This window comes from Lithobates pipiens, unplaced genomic scaffold (genome assembly GCF_037356315.1).
Source record: "Lithobates pipiens isolate NorthernLeopardFrog02 unplaced genomic scaffold, aLitPip1_a1.2 Scaffold_23, whole genome shotgun sequence".
Classification (NCBI taxonomy): domain Eukaryota; kingdom Metazoa; phylum Chordata; class Amphibia; order Anura; family Ranidae; genus Lithobates; species Lithobates pipiens.
The window spans coordinates 141,966,867-141,985,415 of record NW_027507785.1 but is presented as its reverse complement, the minus strand read 5'-3'; the positions used below and the strand labels follow the sequence as shown (position 1 = coordinate 141,985,415).

At 45.1% G+C, this 18,549-nt stretch overlaps 9 pseudogenes; 3 read left to right on the top strand and 6 right to left on the bottom strand.

Moving 5' to 3' along the window:
* The first annotated feature begins 9,198 nt into the window (after window positions 1-9,198).
* Window positions 9,199-9,317, top strand: LOC143928731 (5S ribosomal RNA; annotated as a pseudogene).
* Window positions 9,318-10,671: 1,354 nt separating this feature from the next.
* Window positions 10,672-10,790, top strand: LOC143928870 (5S ribosomal RNA; annotated as a pseudogene).
* Window positions 10,791-11,112: 322 nt separating this feature from the next.
* Window positions 11,113-11,231, top strand: LOC143928937 (5S ribosomal RNA; annotated as a pseudogene).
* A 4,009-nt stretch (window positions 11,232-15,240) lies between these two features.
* On the bottom strand, window positions 15,241-15,354 carry LOC143929111 (5S ribosomal RNA; annotated as a pseudogene).
* A 1,110-nt stretch (window positions 15,355-16,464) lies between these two features.
* Window positions 16,465-16,583, bottom strand: LOC143928764 (5S ribosomal RNA; annotated as a pseudogene).
* A 160-nt stretch (window positions 16,584-16,743) lies between these two features.
* On the bottom strand, window positions 16,744-16,862 carry LOC143928988 (5S ribosomal RNA; annotated as a pseudogene).
* A 99-nt stretch (window positions 16,863-16,961) lies between these two features.
* On the bottom strand, window positions 16,962-17,080 carry LOC143928723 (5S ribosomal RNA; annotated as a pseudogene).
* Window positions 17,081-17,183: 103 nt separating this feature from the next.
* On the bottom strand, window positions 17,184-17,302 carry LOC143928801 (5S ribosomal RNA; annotated as a pseudogene).
* Window positions 17,303-17,997: 695 nt separating this feature from the next.
* Window positions 17,998-18,116, bottom strand: LOC143929101 (5S ribosomal RNA; annotated as a pseudogene).
* Between the last annotated feature and the right edge of the window lie 433 nt (window positions 18,117-18,549).

The following is an 18,549-nucleotide window of genomic DNA, read 5'->3' as shown; positions in this document are numbered from 1 at the left end:
GCAAAAGAGTGCTAAGTTTATTTTGTTAAGTCATTGACTGATAGACGTTCAGTAATTGGATGTTATTGGTTTCGCAGTACATGGTTTATTTTGATGTAAGATAGTTTTATTCTCTACCTATAGCCGAGTTTTAGACGACTTTATTATTAGCATTAGTCGCATTATTCATATTTATTATGCAGAGTGTAAGTATTGTAGTGAGACGATATTGCTTTTGAAAGATTTGTATTATTATACATAGCATTGTTAGTAGACCAATAGGACAACTTACATGGCTTAATATTGCAGAGCGTAATTTAACAGGAAAGAAATCCAAAGCGTTAGTTGCAGTACCTTCATAAAACTGAGTAATCGCTGCATTACTCTAAATTTAAAAGTTGTTCCGGTAGCACTGAGAAGACTGATATTAGATGAGTGATCTACACATTTCGTTTACTATTGCAGAGAGATACCGGTTAAATGTTAATATCTTAATATGTAATGTGCTGCGTGTAAGGTAGAAATAAGATGGTTTTGTGTGAGTTGGTTTACCAGGATTTAGAGATCGTAATCTGGTTATTCTAATAATAAATATAGCAAAATAACTCAGATTAATATTGAGACAGTATATACAGGTCGGGTTTAAGTGGAAATACACGAAATAAGAGCAACGACGAGTTTAGGTTTTTATCAATCAGGTTCATTACGTGTCTTTAATCATGTAGTGAATATACCCCAAATATAGCATAATGAAGAGAAAGGATAATAACTGGCAAAGGATGACATGGCAAAAAGACAAACTGCATTAGACATGTGAATGTGAATTAGACATGAAATGTCAATCCCCATTGGTTACTTACAGGTAACCATTAATAAAGTTAACACGGCTACGTACAGCAAAGTTTCAGCTAAGCAGCTAAATATTCCTTAATATTGCAGAGCTTATGTATTGCAGGGGAAAAGAGATCGGAAGTTTGTTGCAATAGCTTCAAAATGACTGAGAAATCATTTCATTACTCTAAATGCAAAAGTTATCCCGGTAGCACTGAGTGGACTGATATTAGACGAGTTATCGTTGTAGTACAAATTCAGTTTCCTATAGCAGAGATATACCAGCTAAATGTGAGAAGAGCAATTAAACTGTTCACATCGATAGCATTGTATTACTCTTAATATGTGCAGCGTGTAAAGAAGCAAAAGATGGTTTTGTTTTATCCTAAAATTAGCAGTATACGTAATAAAGGTGAGTAGGTAACCTGGATTTAGACATAGCAAACTCTATAATCTAATTTAGCAAAATTAGAAAGGATAATATTGAGACAGTATATACAGGTCGAGTTTAAGTGGAAATACACAAAATATCTAGCTTACCTTTACATTGTTCAATAGAGCGTTGCAAAGTAATACCAAGGCAAAATGTTGGAATAGCAATTAGATGAGATGATTGCTGTAATCATGAAATATCAGCAAATATAAGCAACGTGTCTCAAAGAGACAAATTGCATTAGAGATGTGAGATAGACATGAAATGTCAATACCCATTGGTTACTTACATGTAACCATTAATACAGTTAATGCGGCTACATACAGCAAAGTGTGAGCTAAGCAGCTAAAGGGTATACATTATATAAGAGTAAATTGACGTAGCTTGTAAATTCCAACGTGTAAATCGTTCCATTAATTTTGTTACGCACGAAGACGGCTTACACTGACTGTTTTCCGTTTCCACTGGTTATCGGCATAATGTATCAGTAACCCTGAACATTAATAGTGATAGACAGTTTACATTAGGATGTATGCTTAATGTGATTGTAAAATAGTTGCATTATGTGTTATTAATGTAATCAAACTTTATTGCTATCCTTTGGTACTGCAACCACTTCTCAATCAAGTAAACCGTCCCACTGCTTTTCTCACATTTTGCTGCTGTTAAAAAATGGGTTGCCAGTGTTATGTGTTACAAATGGTTATCAGTGTGACAGTTAATGTGGAGAAGACGTAATACACAAAATAGAGTCAGAAAGAGAATCCTATTGCATAGAGGTAGAGAGATGGTTGCATTACTCTTAATGTGCAGTGTGTAAAAGGTTTTAAAAAGATGGTTTTGTGTGAAGTTTGCTTTAACGTAAAATTACCTGTACATTATAACTATGGTTACGTTTACAATGATTTAGAGATAGTAATCTCTATAATATAATAATAAGTATATTGAGGCAGTATATATAGGTCGAGATAAAGTGAATACACAAAAGGGTTCAAGGGATAGTTGCAAAGTAATATCCTCATTAAGGCAGAATGTCGGAATAGCAATGAGATTAGATGGTTGCAACATAACACGAAATATGAGTACGGCTAAAATACAGAAAAACAGTACATAATTTAAGAGTACCGTAGAATATAGTATAAATGATTTAAGATTAAATTGACTTTGCTTGAAAAAATCTAAGTTTAAACCGTAGCGTAAATCGTAAATTTATCAGCTAAGTTAACTCTGAGATTATGATTAATTTGACAGTTCCATTACGCGGTCCTTTTCACTGGTTTAATCATAATGTAATATCAGTAATTGCTATCAGTAAATGTTAAAATTTTAAGACGGTTTAAATTAGGATGTGGAATTGATATGGATTTAAAAGCGGTACATTATTTTTCTGAAACATATGGCAGAAAGACGGCTTACACTGCTTTTCTCACATTTTGCTGCGGTAAAAAGGAATGTTTTGTCACTGGGTTGAGCAATAAAACAGTTTTATTAAGATGTAAGACTAGTTTTATTCTCTACATATATGCTTTTCAGAGAGTTGTATAATATAGACGACCAATAGGACATTTAAATGGCTTAATATTGCAGGGAGGAAGTATCGCTGTTCAACGGTAAGAGATTGAAAGCTTAGCTTGATAGTCTAAATTTAAAGGATATGCCGGTACCACTGAGAAAGCTTATATTAGACTAGTTGTTCTTTGCCTTACACAATCCTATTATTATTATTATTAATAAGATCCTAGTGCAGAGAGATACTCAGTTAATGTCAGAGATACTCGGTTAATGTCAGAAAAGCAATAAAACTGTTGATGTGGATGATTAAAATCGTGTAGTGAGTATAATCTATATTTAGCATAAGAATGAAAAGGCATAACATGGCAATGAGACAAACTCCATTAGCGATGTGAGCTAGATGAAATGATGAAATGTCTCTGTATATCCAAGATTGTCTTCTGTTATCACTTAGCCTACCCTCTAAATTCACTAGCCTCTCTATATACACGAGCATGTTTTCTGTTTCTGTATACATTACTCTGTCTTCTTTATACCCTGGCCTGTCTTCTATATACACTACGCTCTCTGTTATACACTAGTTTTTCTGTATACACTAGCCGGTCTTCTGCATACAATAGCCTGTCTTCGGTATACACTAGCCTATTTTCTGAATACACTAGCCCGTCTTCTGTCTTCTTTATGCCCTAGCCTGTCTTCTGTATACATTAGTCTCTCTGTATAAACTAGCATCTCTCTATACCCCAAACTGTCCTCTGTAAACACTTGTCTCTCTTTATAGCCTGTCTAGCCTTTCTTCTGTACACACTAGCTTCTCTGTATACACTAACCAGGCTTCTATATAAAATAGCTTCACTGTATGCACTAGCCTCTCTGTAGAAGCCAGCCTTTATTCGGTATTCACTAGCCTTTCTTCTGTATGCTGTAGTCTTCTATATATACTAGCTTCTCTGTACACCCTTGCATCTCTGTAAACACTGTGTAAACTAGCCAGTCTTATGCATACACTCGCCGACTGTATACACCAGACTCTCTGAATACACTAAACCCTCTGTATACCACAGCCTGTCTTCTGTATACACTAGACTGTAAAAATTAGCTAGAATACACCAGCCTGTCTTCTGTACCCACTAGACTCTCTGTATACACTACCCAGTCTTCTGTATACACTGTCAGCTTTGATGTATACCCAAGCCTGTCTTCTGTATACACTCGACTCTCTCTATACACTAACCTCTCTATATACACTAACATCTTTGTATATACTAGCCTCTCTTTAAACTAGCCTCTCTTTAAACTAGCCTCTCTGTGTACCCCAGCCTCACTGTTTACTCTAGCATCTCTGTATACTCAAGCTTATCTGCATACACAAGTCTGTATTCTGTATTCACTAGCCTTTCTTCTGTATGCTGTAGTCTTCTATATACACTAGCTTCTCTGTAAACCCTTGCATCTCTGTAAACACTGTGTGAACTAGCCAGTATTATGTATACACTCGCCGACTGTATACACTAGACTCTCTGAATACACTAAACCCTCTGTATACCACAGCCTGTCTTCTGTATACACTAGACTGTAAAAACTAGCTAGAATACACCAGCCTGTCTTCTGATAGGGAGTAAGAGCAGCCTGATGCATACTTACATGCCTTTCAGATACACACGCTCAGTGAAGCCTGGTTCTCCCAGATGACTCATGTCTCCACTGCAATCTCTGCCACAATGAAGGTAATACAGGGGTCCCAGACAGCTCCGATGGCAATTCCCTCCCCCCCTTGATACCGGCAGTCCTCGTGCACGCGCGCCAAGCACGCTCCCGTGCTAATGGAGGAGGCAGGAGTGTGATTCGAGCTGCGTCGTTCGGTGTGCACGGCGCTGTACAGCGCAGGCGCCAGGCGGCAGTTTTACAGCCCAGGGCATCAGGGGGCTGTAAGTGGAGACACAGGAGCTGTGGGCAGTAAGCATCCCAAGGGATTGGATCCAGGCAAACCTAAGACACCTACTCAGCATCAGGTTGTGCAGTTTAAGCATATATATTTATTGTGAGACTTTAAGCACAACAGTGATTGCACTTTGTACTAGTACCTCTGCTTTGTAGCTTAGGACTATGTCTCCTCGTAAGAGGGTCTCAGGGGGAGATAACAAGGACACTGGTAAGTCACCGCCTAGGTCTAGGGGTTCTAAAAATGCCTGTAGGTTACCATCCCCCCCCCCTGCAAGACTGGAGTCAGCCTCACAGGATGAGTCAGTGCCCCTGTCAGGATTTGCAGCATCTCCTAATATTTCAGCCCCGGTATACATCACTGAGGACTCCCTTAGGGCTACATTGGAGGGTTTTGAAGGGAGAATCATGAATTTTATTTCAGCTTCCCTGAAAGATAGCAGGAAAAGGGGTAGATCCCCTCCCTCTGCTGAGATTCCTCTTTCAGATGACACTTCTGACAATGAGGAGAGATCCCTATCTTGGGACAGGAATCTTGAGCAGTCGGATGAATCAGAGGAAGAGGAGAGAGTCCCCTCCTCCCAGGCTCTCAGAAAACAGGTGCAGTATTATACTGAATTGGTGCGTACCACATTCAGAATGCCTGCTGCTGAGATCGCTACGTCCTCTGTTTCTTCCCTGGGAGTCAGGAAAATCCCACAACCTGCCTTTTCCTTTCCAATTAATCCCTTAATGGATAAATTGTTGTATGAGGATTGGGGACATCCCGATAAACTGTTTGCTCCTCCTAAAAGGTTTTCTATGCTTTATCCTCTGGAGGAAAGTTTCACCAAGAAATGGGGGGTCCCATCTGTCGATGCAACTGTTTCTTGCATGAATAGAAACCTGACCTGTCCTTTGGATAATGCTCAGGTATTTAAAGATCCAACTGATAAGAAGCTGGAAACATTATTAAAAGCCTCCTTTTCCATGACTGGCACTGTAGTGCAACCTACAGTCGCAGCTGTGGGGTTGTGTCAGTTCCTCAAGGAACAGGTTAAGCAGATGCTTGGCCTCCTTCCCAGTGAGGAAGTGGAGAATTATGCAGAAATACCTCAAATTCTGTGTTTCATGATTGATGCGATTTTGGATTCTGTCCAACAAGCATCTCGTTTGTCTCTCCTGTTGGTACACATGCGAAGGGCCCTATGGCTAAAGAATTGGGCAGCTGAGCTATCATGCAAGAAGCATTTGATTGGGTTCCCGTTTAAAGGGGAACGTTTGTTTAAAGAAGAATTAGACAAATTCGTCCAAAAAATTTCAGGGGGTAAATCTACTCTCCTTCCAGTCAAAAGGAGCAAACGTCCATCATTTAGGCGTTCTCTCTCTCCCGGAGCATCAAGCTCTAAGCAGTGGCGACGGCCTTCTCAACCCCCCTCTACAGGAAAGGCTCAAGGCCGGGCCCAGGGGCAGAAGAAATCCTGGGGGCAAAAGCCTGCCAAGCAGAGCCCGAAAGCTTCCTTGTGAAGGGGCGCCCCCGCTCGGCCAAGTGGGGGGAAGGCTCCTGCAGTTTGCAGAAGCCTGGCGGGAAGAGATCCGGGACGAGTGGGTGGTCTCTTTGGTATCCCTGGGCTACAAGCTGGAGTTTCAGGAGATTCCACCTTCTCGCTTTCTAAGGTCAAGGATCCCCAGGGACCCAGTAAAGCAAAGACCTCTATTTCTGGCCTTAGATCACTTACTATCCCAGGGGGTGATAGTAGAAGTGGACCCAAAAGAACAGGGTTCAGGGTTTTACTCGAATCTCTTCACCGTTCCAAAGCCAAATGGAAGTGTCAGACCTATCCTGGATCTGAAGGATCTGAACCGTTTTTTACGCATCCGGTCCTTCTGAACACAGTCAATTCGCACTGTGGTCTCCTCCCTGCAAGGGGGAGAGTTTATGGCATCAATAGACATCAAGGATGCATATCTCCATGTGCCAATTTTTCCCGCACACCAAAAGTATCTAAGGTTCGCGGTAGAGCGGCGCCATTTTCAATTTGTGGCCTTGCCATTCGGGCTAGCTACGGCCCCTCGAGTCTTCACAAAGATTCTGGACCCTCTCTTGGCAAACCTAAGAGCTCAGGGTATAGCCGTCATGGCTTATCTAGACGATTTGCTTCTCATAGAGAAAACAGTAGCGCTCCTGAACCACAGTGTTACCAGAACAATAGAACAGCTGGAACGCCTTGGTTAGATTATAAACCTAGAAAAGTCGTCCCTACAGCCTGCTACCAGGTTGGAATACCTGGGTATGGTTATCGACACTGCTCAGGGCAAGGTGTTTCTACCAAGGCCAAAAGCCTTGGCCATTGGGGATCTGGTGCGCCTAATTCTGGGCAGAAGATCTTCCCCCATTCGGTTGTGCATGAGACTGTTAGGGAAAATGGTCGCCTCCTTCGAGGCCATTCCATTCGCCCAGTTCCACTCAAGGCCTCTGCAAAGATGCATCCTTGCGGCTTGGAACAGGAAGCCCCAGTCCTTGGATCTTCCTATGCGTCTATCCCCAGGGACACGCAAGAGTCTCGTCTAACGAGTCTAAGAGTCTCGTTACAAACCGAGAATTTGCTGAAAGGCAAAACTTTTCTTCCTCTTCCATGGAAGATTATTATGACAAATGGCAGCCTGACAGGCTGGGGAGCAGTGTTGGAGGAGACGTGCTCGCAGTGGAAATGGTCTGTGATCCAGAAGCTATTGCCCATAAATGTCTTGGAGATCCAGGCAGTTTATATGGCTCTCATAAACTGTTCTTTCAGACTACGGGGTCTCCCTGTTCGAGTTCAGTCCGACAATGGCCTATATCAATCACCAGGGTGGTACCAGGAGTCTGGTTGCGCAAAAAGAGGTGAATCGCATACTTGTCTGGGCAGAAAGGAATGTTCCATGCCTTTCTGCAGTCTTCATTCCAGGAGTGGAAAATTTGCAGGCAGATTTTCTGCGCCGCCAGCAGTTGTGCCTAGGAGAATGGGCTCTGCACCCCGACGTGTTTTGGAACATATGTCGCAGGTGGAGTACTCCAGACGTAGATCTGTTTGCGTCCAGGTTCAACAGAAAACTGGACAAATTCGTGTCAAGGACAAGAGATACACTCGCTCAGGGGTCGAATGCTCTGACAGTTCCCTGGGATCAGTACAATTTGATTTATACCTTCCCCCCGTGCCCGCTTCTGCCGCGGTTCCTGGGAAGAGTCTAGAGGGAAACAAAGTCACTTCTTTTGGTAGCCCTGGCTTGGCCCAGGCGACCGTGGTACGCAGAGATCATGAAGTTGGCAGTAGGCAGGCTGTGGATCCTCCCTCTCCGGCCAGATCTGCTCTCACAGGGTCCAATTTACCATGCTGCTTTACACAGTCTGAATTTGACGGTTTGGCTGCTGAGACCCACATTCTGAGAGACCGTGGGCTTTCGGGGCCAGTCCTTTCTACTCTGGTCAATGCCAGAAAGCCGGCCTCCAGGCTTATTTACTACAAAATCTGGAGGGCATATGTTTCCTGTTGTGAACTCAGGGAATGTCATCCTAGAAAGTATGTCATTAGCAGGATCTTGGCCTTCCTCCAGTTAGGCCTAGAAATTAATTTGGCCGTAAGCACTATCAAGGTGCATATTTCGTCCTTGTCAGTGTTTTTTCAGAAACCACTTGCATCACATTCCCTGGTGCGGGCTTTCATCCAGGGGGCTATGAGGATAAGGCTGCCAGTCAAACCTCCGGTATGCCCATGGGATCTGAATTTGGTTCTCTCAGCTTTGCAGGGGCAACCTTTTGAACCTTTGCATCAGGCTTCGTTAGTGAAAGCGCACTCAACTAGGGCTGTAAGTGCTTCTTGGGCAGTGCATCACCAGGCCTCCCTGGCTCAGATCTGTAAGGCTGCAACTTGGTTATCAGTCCACACATTCACCAGATTTTATCAGGTGGATGTCAGAGGGCAAGAGGATATCGCCTTTGGGCGCAGTGTACTGTAGGCTGCAGTTTAGGTCCTTCGGTCCTTGGCGGTCTATATATTATGATCTGTGTCTCCCTCCCCTGAATCTGAGCATTGCTTTGGGTCATCCCACTATGTAATGAAGCTCCTGTGTCCCGTGATGTATGATCAAGAAAATAGGATTTTTATATACAGCTTACCTGTAAAATCCTTTTCTTGAGAGTACATCACGGGACACAGCGCTCCCACCCCTCTTGGGTTTTACGTGGTTTCCTATTGCTTTGCTACAAAACTGAGGTGCCTCCCATATGGAAGGGGTTATATAGGGGAGGAATTCTCCTTAATTGGGGGTTAACCAGTGTCCAATCACCAGAGGTGCCTATATAACCCACTATGTAATGAAGCTTCTGTGTCCCGTGATGTACTCTCAAGAAAAGGATTTTACAGGTAAGCTGTATATAAAAATCCTATTTTTTATGTTGTTGGCGTTGACCTGTTTTTTTTTGCTTGTTTCCCAAGATGACCATCTTGTCGTTTGTCAAGAGGGTGAGAGTGCCCAAAGAAAGTGCCTACGGCCAAATCACCCTGAAAGTGCCCGATCTTGTCTGATCTCGGAGGCTAAGCATTGTCGGGCCTGATTAGTAACTGGAAGGGAGACCGACTGGGAATACCAGGTGCCGTAGGCTTCTTTTTATGTTGCTGGCGTTGACATGTTTTTTTTTTCCGCTTGTTTCCCAAGGTGACCATCTTGGCATTTGTCAAGAGGGCTGAGAGAGCCCAAAGAAATCTCCTACGGCCACATCACCCTGAAAGCCCCCGATCTTATCTGATCTCAGAGGTTAAGCAGGGTCCAGCCTGGATAGTACCTAATTACAGGTGCCGTAGGAATCTTTTTATATTGTTGGCTTTGACCTGTTTTTTTTCGCTTGTTTCCCAAGGTGACCATTTTAGCATCTGTCAAGAGTTTTGAGTATGTCCCAAAGCGTTTGCCTAAGGCCCCATCACCCTGAAAGCGCCCGATCTCAGAGGCTAAGCAGGGTCAGGGCCAGATGGGAGACCGCCAGGGTCTATGTTGTTGGCGTTGACCTGTTTTTTTTCACTTGTTTCCCAAGATGACCATCTTGGCATTTGTTAAGAGGGTTGAGAGTGTCTGAATAGAACACCTATGGCCACATCACCCTGAAAGCGCACAATCTCATCTGATCTCAGAGGCCTAGCAGTGTACGGCCTGGTTAATACCTGTATGGGAGACCATCTGTGAATACCAGGTGCCGTAGGCTTCTTTTTATGTTGTTGGTGTTGACCTGTTTATTTTCGCTTGTTTCCCAAGGTGACCATCTTGGCTTTTAACAAGAGGGTCCAGAGTGCCCAAAGAGACCACCTACGGCCCCATCACCCTGAAAGCACCCAATCTTGTCTGATCTCGGAGGCGAAGCAGTGTCAGGCCTGGTTAATACCAGTACGGGAGAACGTCTGGGAATAACAGGTGCCGTAGGCTTCTTTTTATGTTATTGGCCTTGACCTGGTTTCTTTTTTCACTTGTTTCCCAAGGTGACCATCTTGGCATTTGTCAAGAGGGTTGAGAGTGCCCAAAGAGATCACCTACGGCCCCATCACCATGAAAGCACCCAATCTTGTCTGATCTCGGAGGCTAAACAGTGTCGGGCCTGGTTAGTACCTGGATGGGAGACCGCCTGGGATTTCTCAATGCCATATGCTTTTTTTTTTAAGTTGTTGGCATTGACTTAGTTTTTTTTTGCTTGTTTCCCAAGGTGACCATCTTGGCGTTTGTCAAGAGGGTTGAAAGTGCCTGAAGGGATTGCCTACGGGCACATCACCCTGAAAGCACCTGATCTCGTTTGATGTTGGAGGCTAAGAAGAGTCTGGCCTTGTTAGTACGTGGATGGGAGACCACCTGGGAATACCAGGTGTCGTAGGCTTCTTTTTATGTTGTTGGCGTTGACCTGTTTTTTTTTAGCTTGTTTCCCAAGGTCACCATCTTGGTGTTTGTCAAGAGGGTTGAGAGTGCCAGAAGAGATTGCCTATGGCCACATCACTCTGAAAGCACCCAATCTTGTCTGATCTTGGAGGCTAAGAAGAGTCAGGCCTGGTTAGTACCTGGATGGGAGACCACCTGGGAATACCAGTTATTGTAAGCTTCTTTTTATGTTGTTGGCGTTGATTCCTTTTTTTTTTTTTCGCTTGTTTCCCAAGGTGACCATCTTGGCATTTGTCAAGAGGGTTGAGAGTGCCCAAAGAGATCGCTTACAGCAGCATCACCCTGAAAAAGCCCTATCTCTTCTCATCTCTGAGGCTAAGAAGGGTTGGGCCTAGTTAGTACCTGGATGGGAGATGGCGTTGGAATACCAGGTGCCGTATTCTTCTTTTTATGTTGTTGACATTGACCTGTCTTTTTTCGCTTGTATCTCAAGGTGACTATCTTGGCATTTGTCAAGAGGGTTGAGAGTGCCCAAAGAGATTGCATATGGGCACATAACCCTGAAAGCGCCCGATCTCCTCTGATCTCAGAGGCTAAACAGGGTTGGGCCTTGCTAGTACCTGGATTGGAGACAACCTGGGAATACTAGGTGCTGTAGGCTTCTTTTTATGTTGTTGGCGTTGACTTGTTTTTGTTTTGTTTGTTTACCAAGGTGACCATCTTGGTGTTTGTCAAGAGGGTTGAGAGTGCCTGAAGAGCTTGCCTATGGCCACATAACCCTGAAAGCACCAGATCTCGTCTGATCTCAGAGACTAAACAGGGTCGGGCCTTGTTAATCCCTGGTGGATCCTAGGTCGTGGAGGCTGTTGTCTTATGCCGACCTTCAATCTAAATTTGATCTCCCACGACAGAGTTTTTATAGTTATTTACAGATACGACATTACGCCCAGACCATATCTTCTGACCTGCGCTTTTCTCCACCCTCCGCATTTGAGACTGTGATCCTAGCGGGCTCGGCCCAAAGGGGATTGGTATCAACCATCTATAAAATAATCAACGCTCCCCCTAAAGCTTTGAAAGGCAACCATACCTATATGCAAGTGGGAGGAGGCGTTGGGTGAGGAGATTACGGAGGAGCAGTGGCAGTTGATATGGTCCCAGGCCTCGAAAAGCTCGATGTGCACACTGTCCCGGGAGAATGCGTATAAAATTTTATTTTTTTGGTATATGACCCCGGACGTTTTACATGCCATCTATCCCGCCTCATCCGACAGATGCTGGAGATGCCAGGCCCACAGGGGAACATTGTTCCACATTTACTGGCGGTGCCCCCTCGTGGTTCCCTTCTGGGAAGAGGTCCAGCGCCTCTTGACTACTGTACTAGATCAGCAAGTGACATTAGACCCTAATGCCCCGTACACACGAGCGGACTTTTCGACATCCAAACTCCGACGGACTGAGTCCGTCAGACTATCCGATCGTGTGTGGGCTGCAACGGACTTTAGCTTTGCTAAAGTCTGACGGACTTTAGAAATGAAGCATGCTTCAAATTTTCCAGACGGAACTCCGCCGGACCCGGTCCCCTTCGAAAAATCCGCTCGTGTGTGTGCTACTCCGACGGACTAAAACCGACGCTAGGGCAGCTATTGGCTACTGTCTATGAACTTCCTACGTCGAATCCAGTCGTACGTCATCACGTTCGACTCCGTCGGAGTTTGGTGTGATGGTGTGTGGTCAAGTCCGTTCGGTCGAAAAGTCCGCCAGAACTCCGGCGGAACTCCGCTAGAACTCCGTCGGAAGTCTGTCAGACTTAATCCCTCTCGTGTGTACGGGGCATAAGACTTTCCTGCTGGGCATCCCCTTTCCCAAATTGACAAAGTCCCGAAAGAAACTGTCGAGACATATCCTGACAGCGGCGAGGTGTCTCATTGCCCTGCATTGGAAAAAAGTACAGCCTCCCACCCTAGACGTGCTCCATACTAGAATTAGAGACGTGGAATTGATGGAGAGGATGACCGCCAGGATACAGGACCGGATAGAGGCTCATGACGTGGTTTGGAGCCCATGGAAACTTCGGGAGGACCAGCTGTGATTCGCTGCCGAGACCGCACACGAGTGAAATATTTGTAGATCTAAGCATATAGATATTGGGATCTCTCGCTGGCTAATGTGACGGTTGGCGCTATACTCTTGTATCCAGTGTTGGCCTGGTTGATCGGGGGGGAGTCTATTTGGCCAGATCTATGCCTGTTCCAGAGGGCTGCCTGTGGATCGAAGGGCGGAAGATCCCATAGTTTGCTCATTTTCTTTCTTGTGGAACTATTCTAATGTAATGCGACATGATGTGTAATGCATTGTTGGAAACAATAAAAAGTTAATTGACAAAAAAAAATGAACATACTCCCTAAATGTACCTATCTTTTCCAAGCTCTTCTGATCCAGAGTCCAGTCCCGTTTTTTAAGCAAGCTCAATCCCTGCTCACTCAATTTAACTGGGACCACAAAAATCCCAGACTTAAGTGGTCACAGCTGACATTGTCTAAACAACAGGGAGGGTTGGTTCTCCCTGACTTGCGATGCTACTACCTGGCCTCCCATCTGGGGTGTGTATTGGACTGGAATGGAAACAAACTTTCTAAGCTCTGGGTGCAACTAGGACAATCTCACTCCCGAATTCCGCTAAGAAGCGCCATGTGGTGCTATAAGGATTTACCCACAGAATTGACGTCACATCCCACTATAGGGGCTTCATTGAAAGTCAGTCAACTGATCGCTACCCAAAACACACTCACGTCTTTGACTTCCCCCCTATTCCCTATACGTGACCATCCGAACGTTGAACCGGGGACCCACTTAGAAATTCCAACCTAGACCAATGCGTCTAAATTCGTCATTGATGGAAAATGGCCTTCTTTCTCAACCCTAACAGATCCCACAGGGCTTTTCCAACTGCCTTTTTGGAGAGCGGCGCAACAACATCATTTTCTCCATTCCATCCCCAATGCTCAAACTTTCGCCCGCCCTCAGATGGAGTTTGAGACTCTATGCAGGAGCGAAGGCCCTTTGGTCCACATTCTCTCTCAAACAGATCACCCACACTTAACCTGTCTGTCCAACTGGGAAAAGGACCTTAATTGCTCGTTTTCCCCAGCACAGAGACAACGCATTATCACTTTGGCTCTCAAAACCTCGCTGTGCACGAAGATAGAAACTTTAAACTTCTCACCAGGTGGTATTTGACACCATCAAAGCTGCATAAATAATTCCCCTCTTCCTCGAACTTATGCTGGAGGTGTGGAGAAGAAGAGGGCACGTTGCTCCACATTTTTTGGTCCTGCCCCAGCTTGGTGGACTTCTGGACAGAGATCCGATGCATAACACAAAAATTCTTGTACTTTATCCGTGCCTTGAATCATTATGATTGATGGAAGGCAGACTCACATTTGCGAATATACCTGTATCAAGTATTGTTCAGCTGCTTTTTGCTCTGTATTTCTCTGTTGCATTATGTACTCTGGGGACCGTCTTCCCCTGTTTGGAGAAAAAAAAAAGAAGCCTACGACAACTGGTATTCCCAGGCGGTCTCCCATCCAGGCATTAACCAGGCCCAACCCTGCTTAGCCTCCAAGATCAGATGAGATGGAACAGATTCAGGGTGATGTGGCTGTAGCCAATATCTTCAGGCACTTTCAACTCTCTTGACAAATGCCAAGATGGTCACCTTGGGAACAAGCGGAAAAAAATAGGTCAACAGCAACAACATAACAAGAAGCCTATGGCATCTGGAAATCCCAGGCGGTCTCCCATCCAGGGATTAAACTGGTCCCAACCCTGCTTAGCCTCTGAGATCAGATGAGATTGGGCTCTTTCAGGGTGATGTGGCCGTAGGAGATTTCTTCAGGCACTCTCAACCCTCTTGACTAACGCCAAGATGGTCACTTTGGGAAACAAACAAAAAAAAACAAGTTAACGCCAACAACATAAGAAGAAGTCTACAGCACCTAGTATTGGGAATACTAGGTGCTGTAGACTTCTTGTGGTCTCCCATCCAGGTATTAACAAGGCCCGACCCTGTTTAGTCTCTGAGATCAGAGGAGATCTGGTGCTTTCAGGGTTATGTGGCCATAGGCAAGCTCTTCAGGCACTCTCAACCCTCTTGACAAACACCAAGATGGTCACCTTGGTAAACAAACAAAACAAAAACAAATCAACGCCAACAACATAAAAAGAAGCCTACAGCACCTAGTATTCCCAGGTGGTCTCCAATCCAGGTACTAGCAAGGCCCAACCCTGTTTAGCCTCTGAGATCAGAGGAGATCGGGCGCTTTCAGGCTTATGTGCCCATATGCAATCTCTTTGGGCACTCTCAATCCTCTTGACAAATGCCAAGATAGTCACCTTGAGAAACAAGCGAAAAAAGACAGGTCAATGTCAACAACATAAAAAGAAGAATACGGCACCTGGTATTCCAACGCCATCTCCCATCCAGGTACTAACTAGGCCCAACCCTTCTTAGCCTCAGAGATGAGAAGAGATAGGGCTTTTTCAGGGTGATGCTGCTGTAAGCGATCTCTTTGGGCACTCTCAACCCCCTTGACAAATGCCAAGATGGTCACCTTGGCAAACAAGCGGAAAAAAACAAACTAATCAACGCCAACAACATAAAAAGAAGCCTACAATAACTGGTATTCCCAGGTGGTCTCCCAGTACTAACCAGGCCTGACTCTTCTTAGCCTCCAAGATCAGACAAGATTGGGTGCTTTCAGAGTAATGTGGCCATAGGCAATCTCTTCAGGCACTCTCAACCCTCTTGACAAACACCAAGATGGTGACCTTGGGAAACAAGCTAAAAAAAAACAGGTCAACGCCAACAACATAAAAAGAAGCCTATGACACCTGGTATTCCCGGGTGCTTTCAGGGTGATGTGCCCGTAGGCAATCCCTTCAGGCACTTTCAACCCTCTTGACAAGCGCCAAGATGGTCACCTTGGGAATCAAGCAACAACTTAAAAAAAAGCCTATGGCATTGAGAAATCCCAGGCGGTCTCACATCCTGGTACTAACCAGGTCCCAACCCTGCTTAGCCTCTGAGATCAAATGAGATTGGGCTCTTTCAGGGTGATGCAGCCATAGTAGATTTTTTTCAGGCACGCTCAACCCTCTTGACAAACGCCAAGATGGTCACCTTGGGAAGCAAACAAAAAATCAAGTCAACGCCAATAACATAAAAAGAAGCCCAGTATTAGCCCAGTAAGTATTCCCAGGTGGTCTCCCATCCAGGTATTAACAAGGCACGACCCTTTCTAGCCTCTGAGATCAGAGGAGATTGGGTGCTTTCACGGTGATGTGCCCATGGGCAATCTCTTTGGGCACTCTCATCCCTCTTGAAAAATGGCAAGATAGTCACCCTGGGAAACAAGCGAAAAAAAACAGGTCAACGCCAACAACATGAAAAGAAGAATACGGCACCTGGTATTCCAAGGCCATCTTCCATTCAAGTACTAACTAGGCCCAACCCTTCTTAGCCTCCAAGATCAGAAGAGATAGGGTGCTTTTAGGGTGATGCTGCTGTAAGCGATCTCTTTAAGCACTCTCTACCCTCTTGACAAATGCCAAGATGATCACTTCGGGAAACAAGCGAAAAAAAACAGGTCAACACCAACAACATAAAAAGAAGCCTGCGGCATCTGGAAAACCCAGGCGGTCTCCCATCCAGGTACAAACCAGGCCCAACCCTGCATAGCCTCTGAGACCAGACGAGATTGGGTGCTTTCAGGGTGTTGTGCCCGTAGGAAATTTCTTTGTGCACTCTCAACCCTCTTGACAAATGGCAAGATGGTCACCTTGGGAAAAAAAGGGAAAAAAAACAGGTCAACGCCGACAACTTAATGAGAATCCTACGGCACCTGGTATTCCCAGGCTGTCTCCCGTCCAGGTACTAACCAGGCCCATCGCTGCTTAGCCTCCAAGATCAGATGAGATTGGGCTCTCTCAGGGTGATTTGGCCGTAGGCACTCTCTTTGGGCACTCTGAAGCCTCTTGACAAAAGCCAAGATGCTCACCTTGGGAAAAAAGCTAAAAAAAACAGGTCAAAGCCAACAACATAAAAAGAAGCCTACGGCATCCGGTATTCCCAGGCGATCTCCCAATCAAGACACTAACCAGGCCACATCCTTCTATGGCACCTGGTCTTCCCAGGCAGTCTCCCATCCAGGTACTAACCAGGCCTGACACTGCTTAGCCTCTGAAATCAGACGAGATCGGATGCTTTCAGGGTGATGTGGCCATAAGCATTCTCCTCAAGACACGCCCAACCCTCTTGACAAACGCCAAGATGGTCGCCTTCAGAAACAAGCGAAAAAAACAGGTCAAAGCCAACAACATAAAAAGAAGCCTATGGCACCTGGTATTCCCAGGCGGTCTCCCATCCAGGTACTAACCAGGCCTGACACTGTTTAGCCTCCGAGATCAGACGAGATTGGGCGCTTTCAGGGTGATGGGGCCGTAGGTGATCTCTTCGGACACTCTCAACCCTCTTGACAAATGCCAAGATGGTCACCTTGGGAAACAAGTGAAAAAAAAAAAACAGGTCAAGGCCAATAACATAAAAAGAAGCCTACGGCACCTGTTATTCCCAGACATTCTCCTATCCTGGTATTAACCAGGCCCGACACTGCTTAGCCTCCGAGATCAGACAAGATCGGGTGCTTTCAGGGTGATGGGGCCGTAGGTGATCTCTTTGGGCACTCTCGACCCTCTTGTTAAACGCCAAGATGGTCAACTTGGGAAACAAGCGAAAATAAACAGGTCAACACCAACAACATAAAAAGAAGCCTACGGCACCTGGTATTCACAGATGGTCTCCCATACAGGTATTAACCAGGCCGTACACTGCTAGGCCTCTGAGATCAGATGAGATTGTGCGCTTTCAATGTGATGTGGCCATAGGTGTTCTATTCAGACACTCTCAACCCTCTTGATAAATGCCAAGATGGTCATCTTGGGAAAAAAGTAAAAAAAAAACAGGTCAACGCCAACAACATAGACCCTGGCGGGCTCCCATCTGACCCTGACCCTGCTTAGCCTCTGAGATCGGGCGCTTTCAGGGTGATGTGGCCTAAGGCGAACGCTTCGGGACATACTCAAAACTCTTGACAGATGCTAAAATGGTCACCTTGGGAAACAAGCGGAAAAAAAACAGGTCAAAGCCAACAATATAAAAAGATTCCTACGGCACCTGTAATTAGGTACTATCCAGACCGGACCCTGCTTAGCCTCTGAGATCAGATGAGATCAGGCGCTTTCAGGGTGATGTGGCCGTAGGAGATTTCTTTGGGCTCTCTCAGCCCTCTTGACAAATGCCAAGATGGTCACCTTGGGAAACAAGCGGAAAAAAAAAACATGTCAACGCCAACAGCATAAAAAGAAGCCTACGGTACCTGGTATTCCCAGTCGGTCTCCCCTCCAGTTACTAATCAGGCCCGACAATGCTTAGCCTCCGAGATCAGACAAGATTGGGCACTTTCAGGGTGATTTGGCCGTAGGCACTTTCTTTGGGCACTCTCACCCTCTTGACAAACGCTAAGATGGTCATCTTGGGAAACAAGCAAAAAAAAACAGGTCAACGCCAACAACATAAAAAATAGGATTTTTATATACAGCTTACCTGTAAAATCCTTTTCTTGAGAGTACATCACGGGACACAGGAGCTTCATTACATAGTGGGTTATATAGGCACCTCTGGTGATTGGACACTGGTTAACCCCCAATTAAGGAAAATTCCTCCGCTATATAACCCCTCCCATATGGGAGGCACCTCAGTTTTGTAGCAAAGCAATAGGAAACCACGTAAAACCCAAGAGGGGTGGGAGCCCTGTGTCCCGTGATGTACTCTCAAGAAAAGGATTTTACAGGTAAGCTGTATATAAAAATCCTATTTTCTTGATCATACATCACGGGACACAGGAGCTTCATTACAT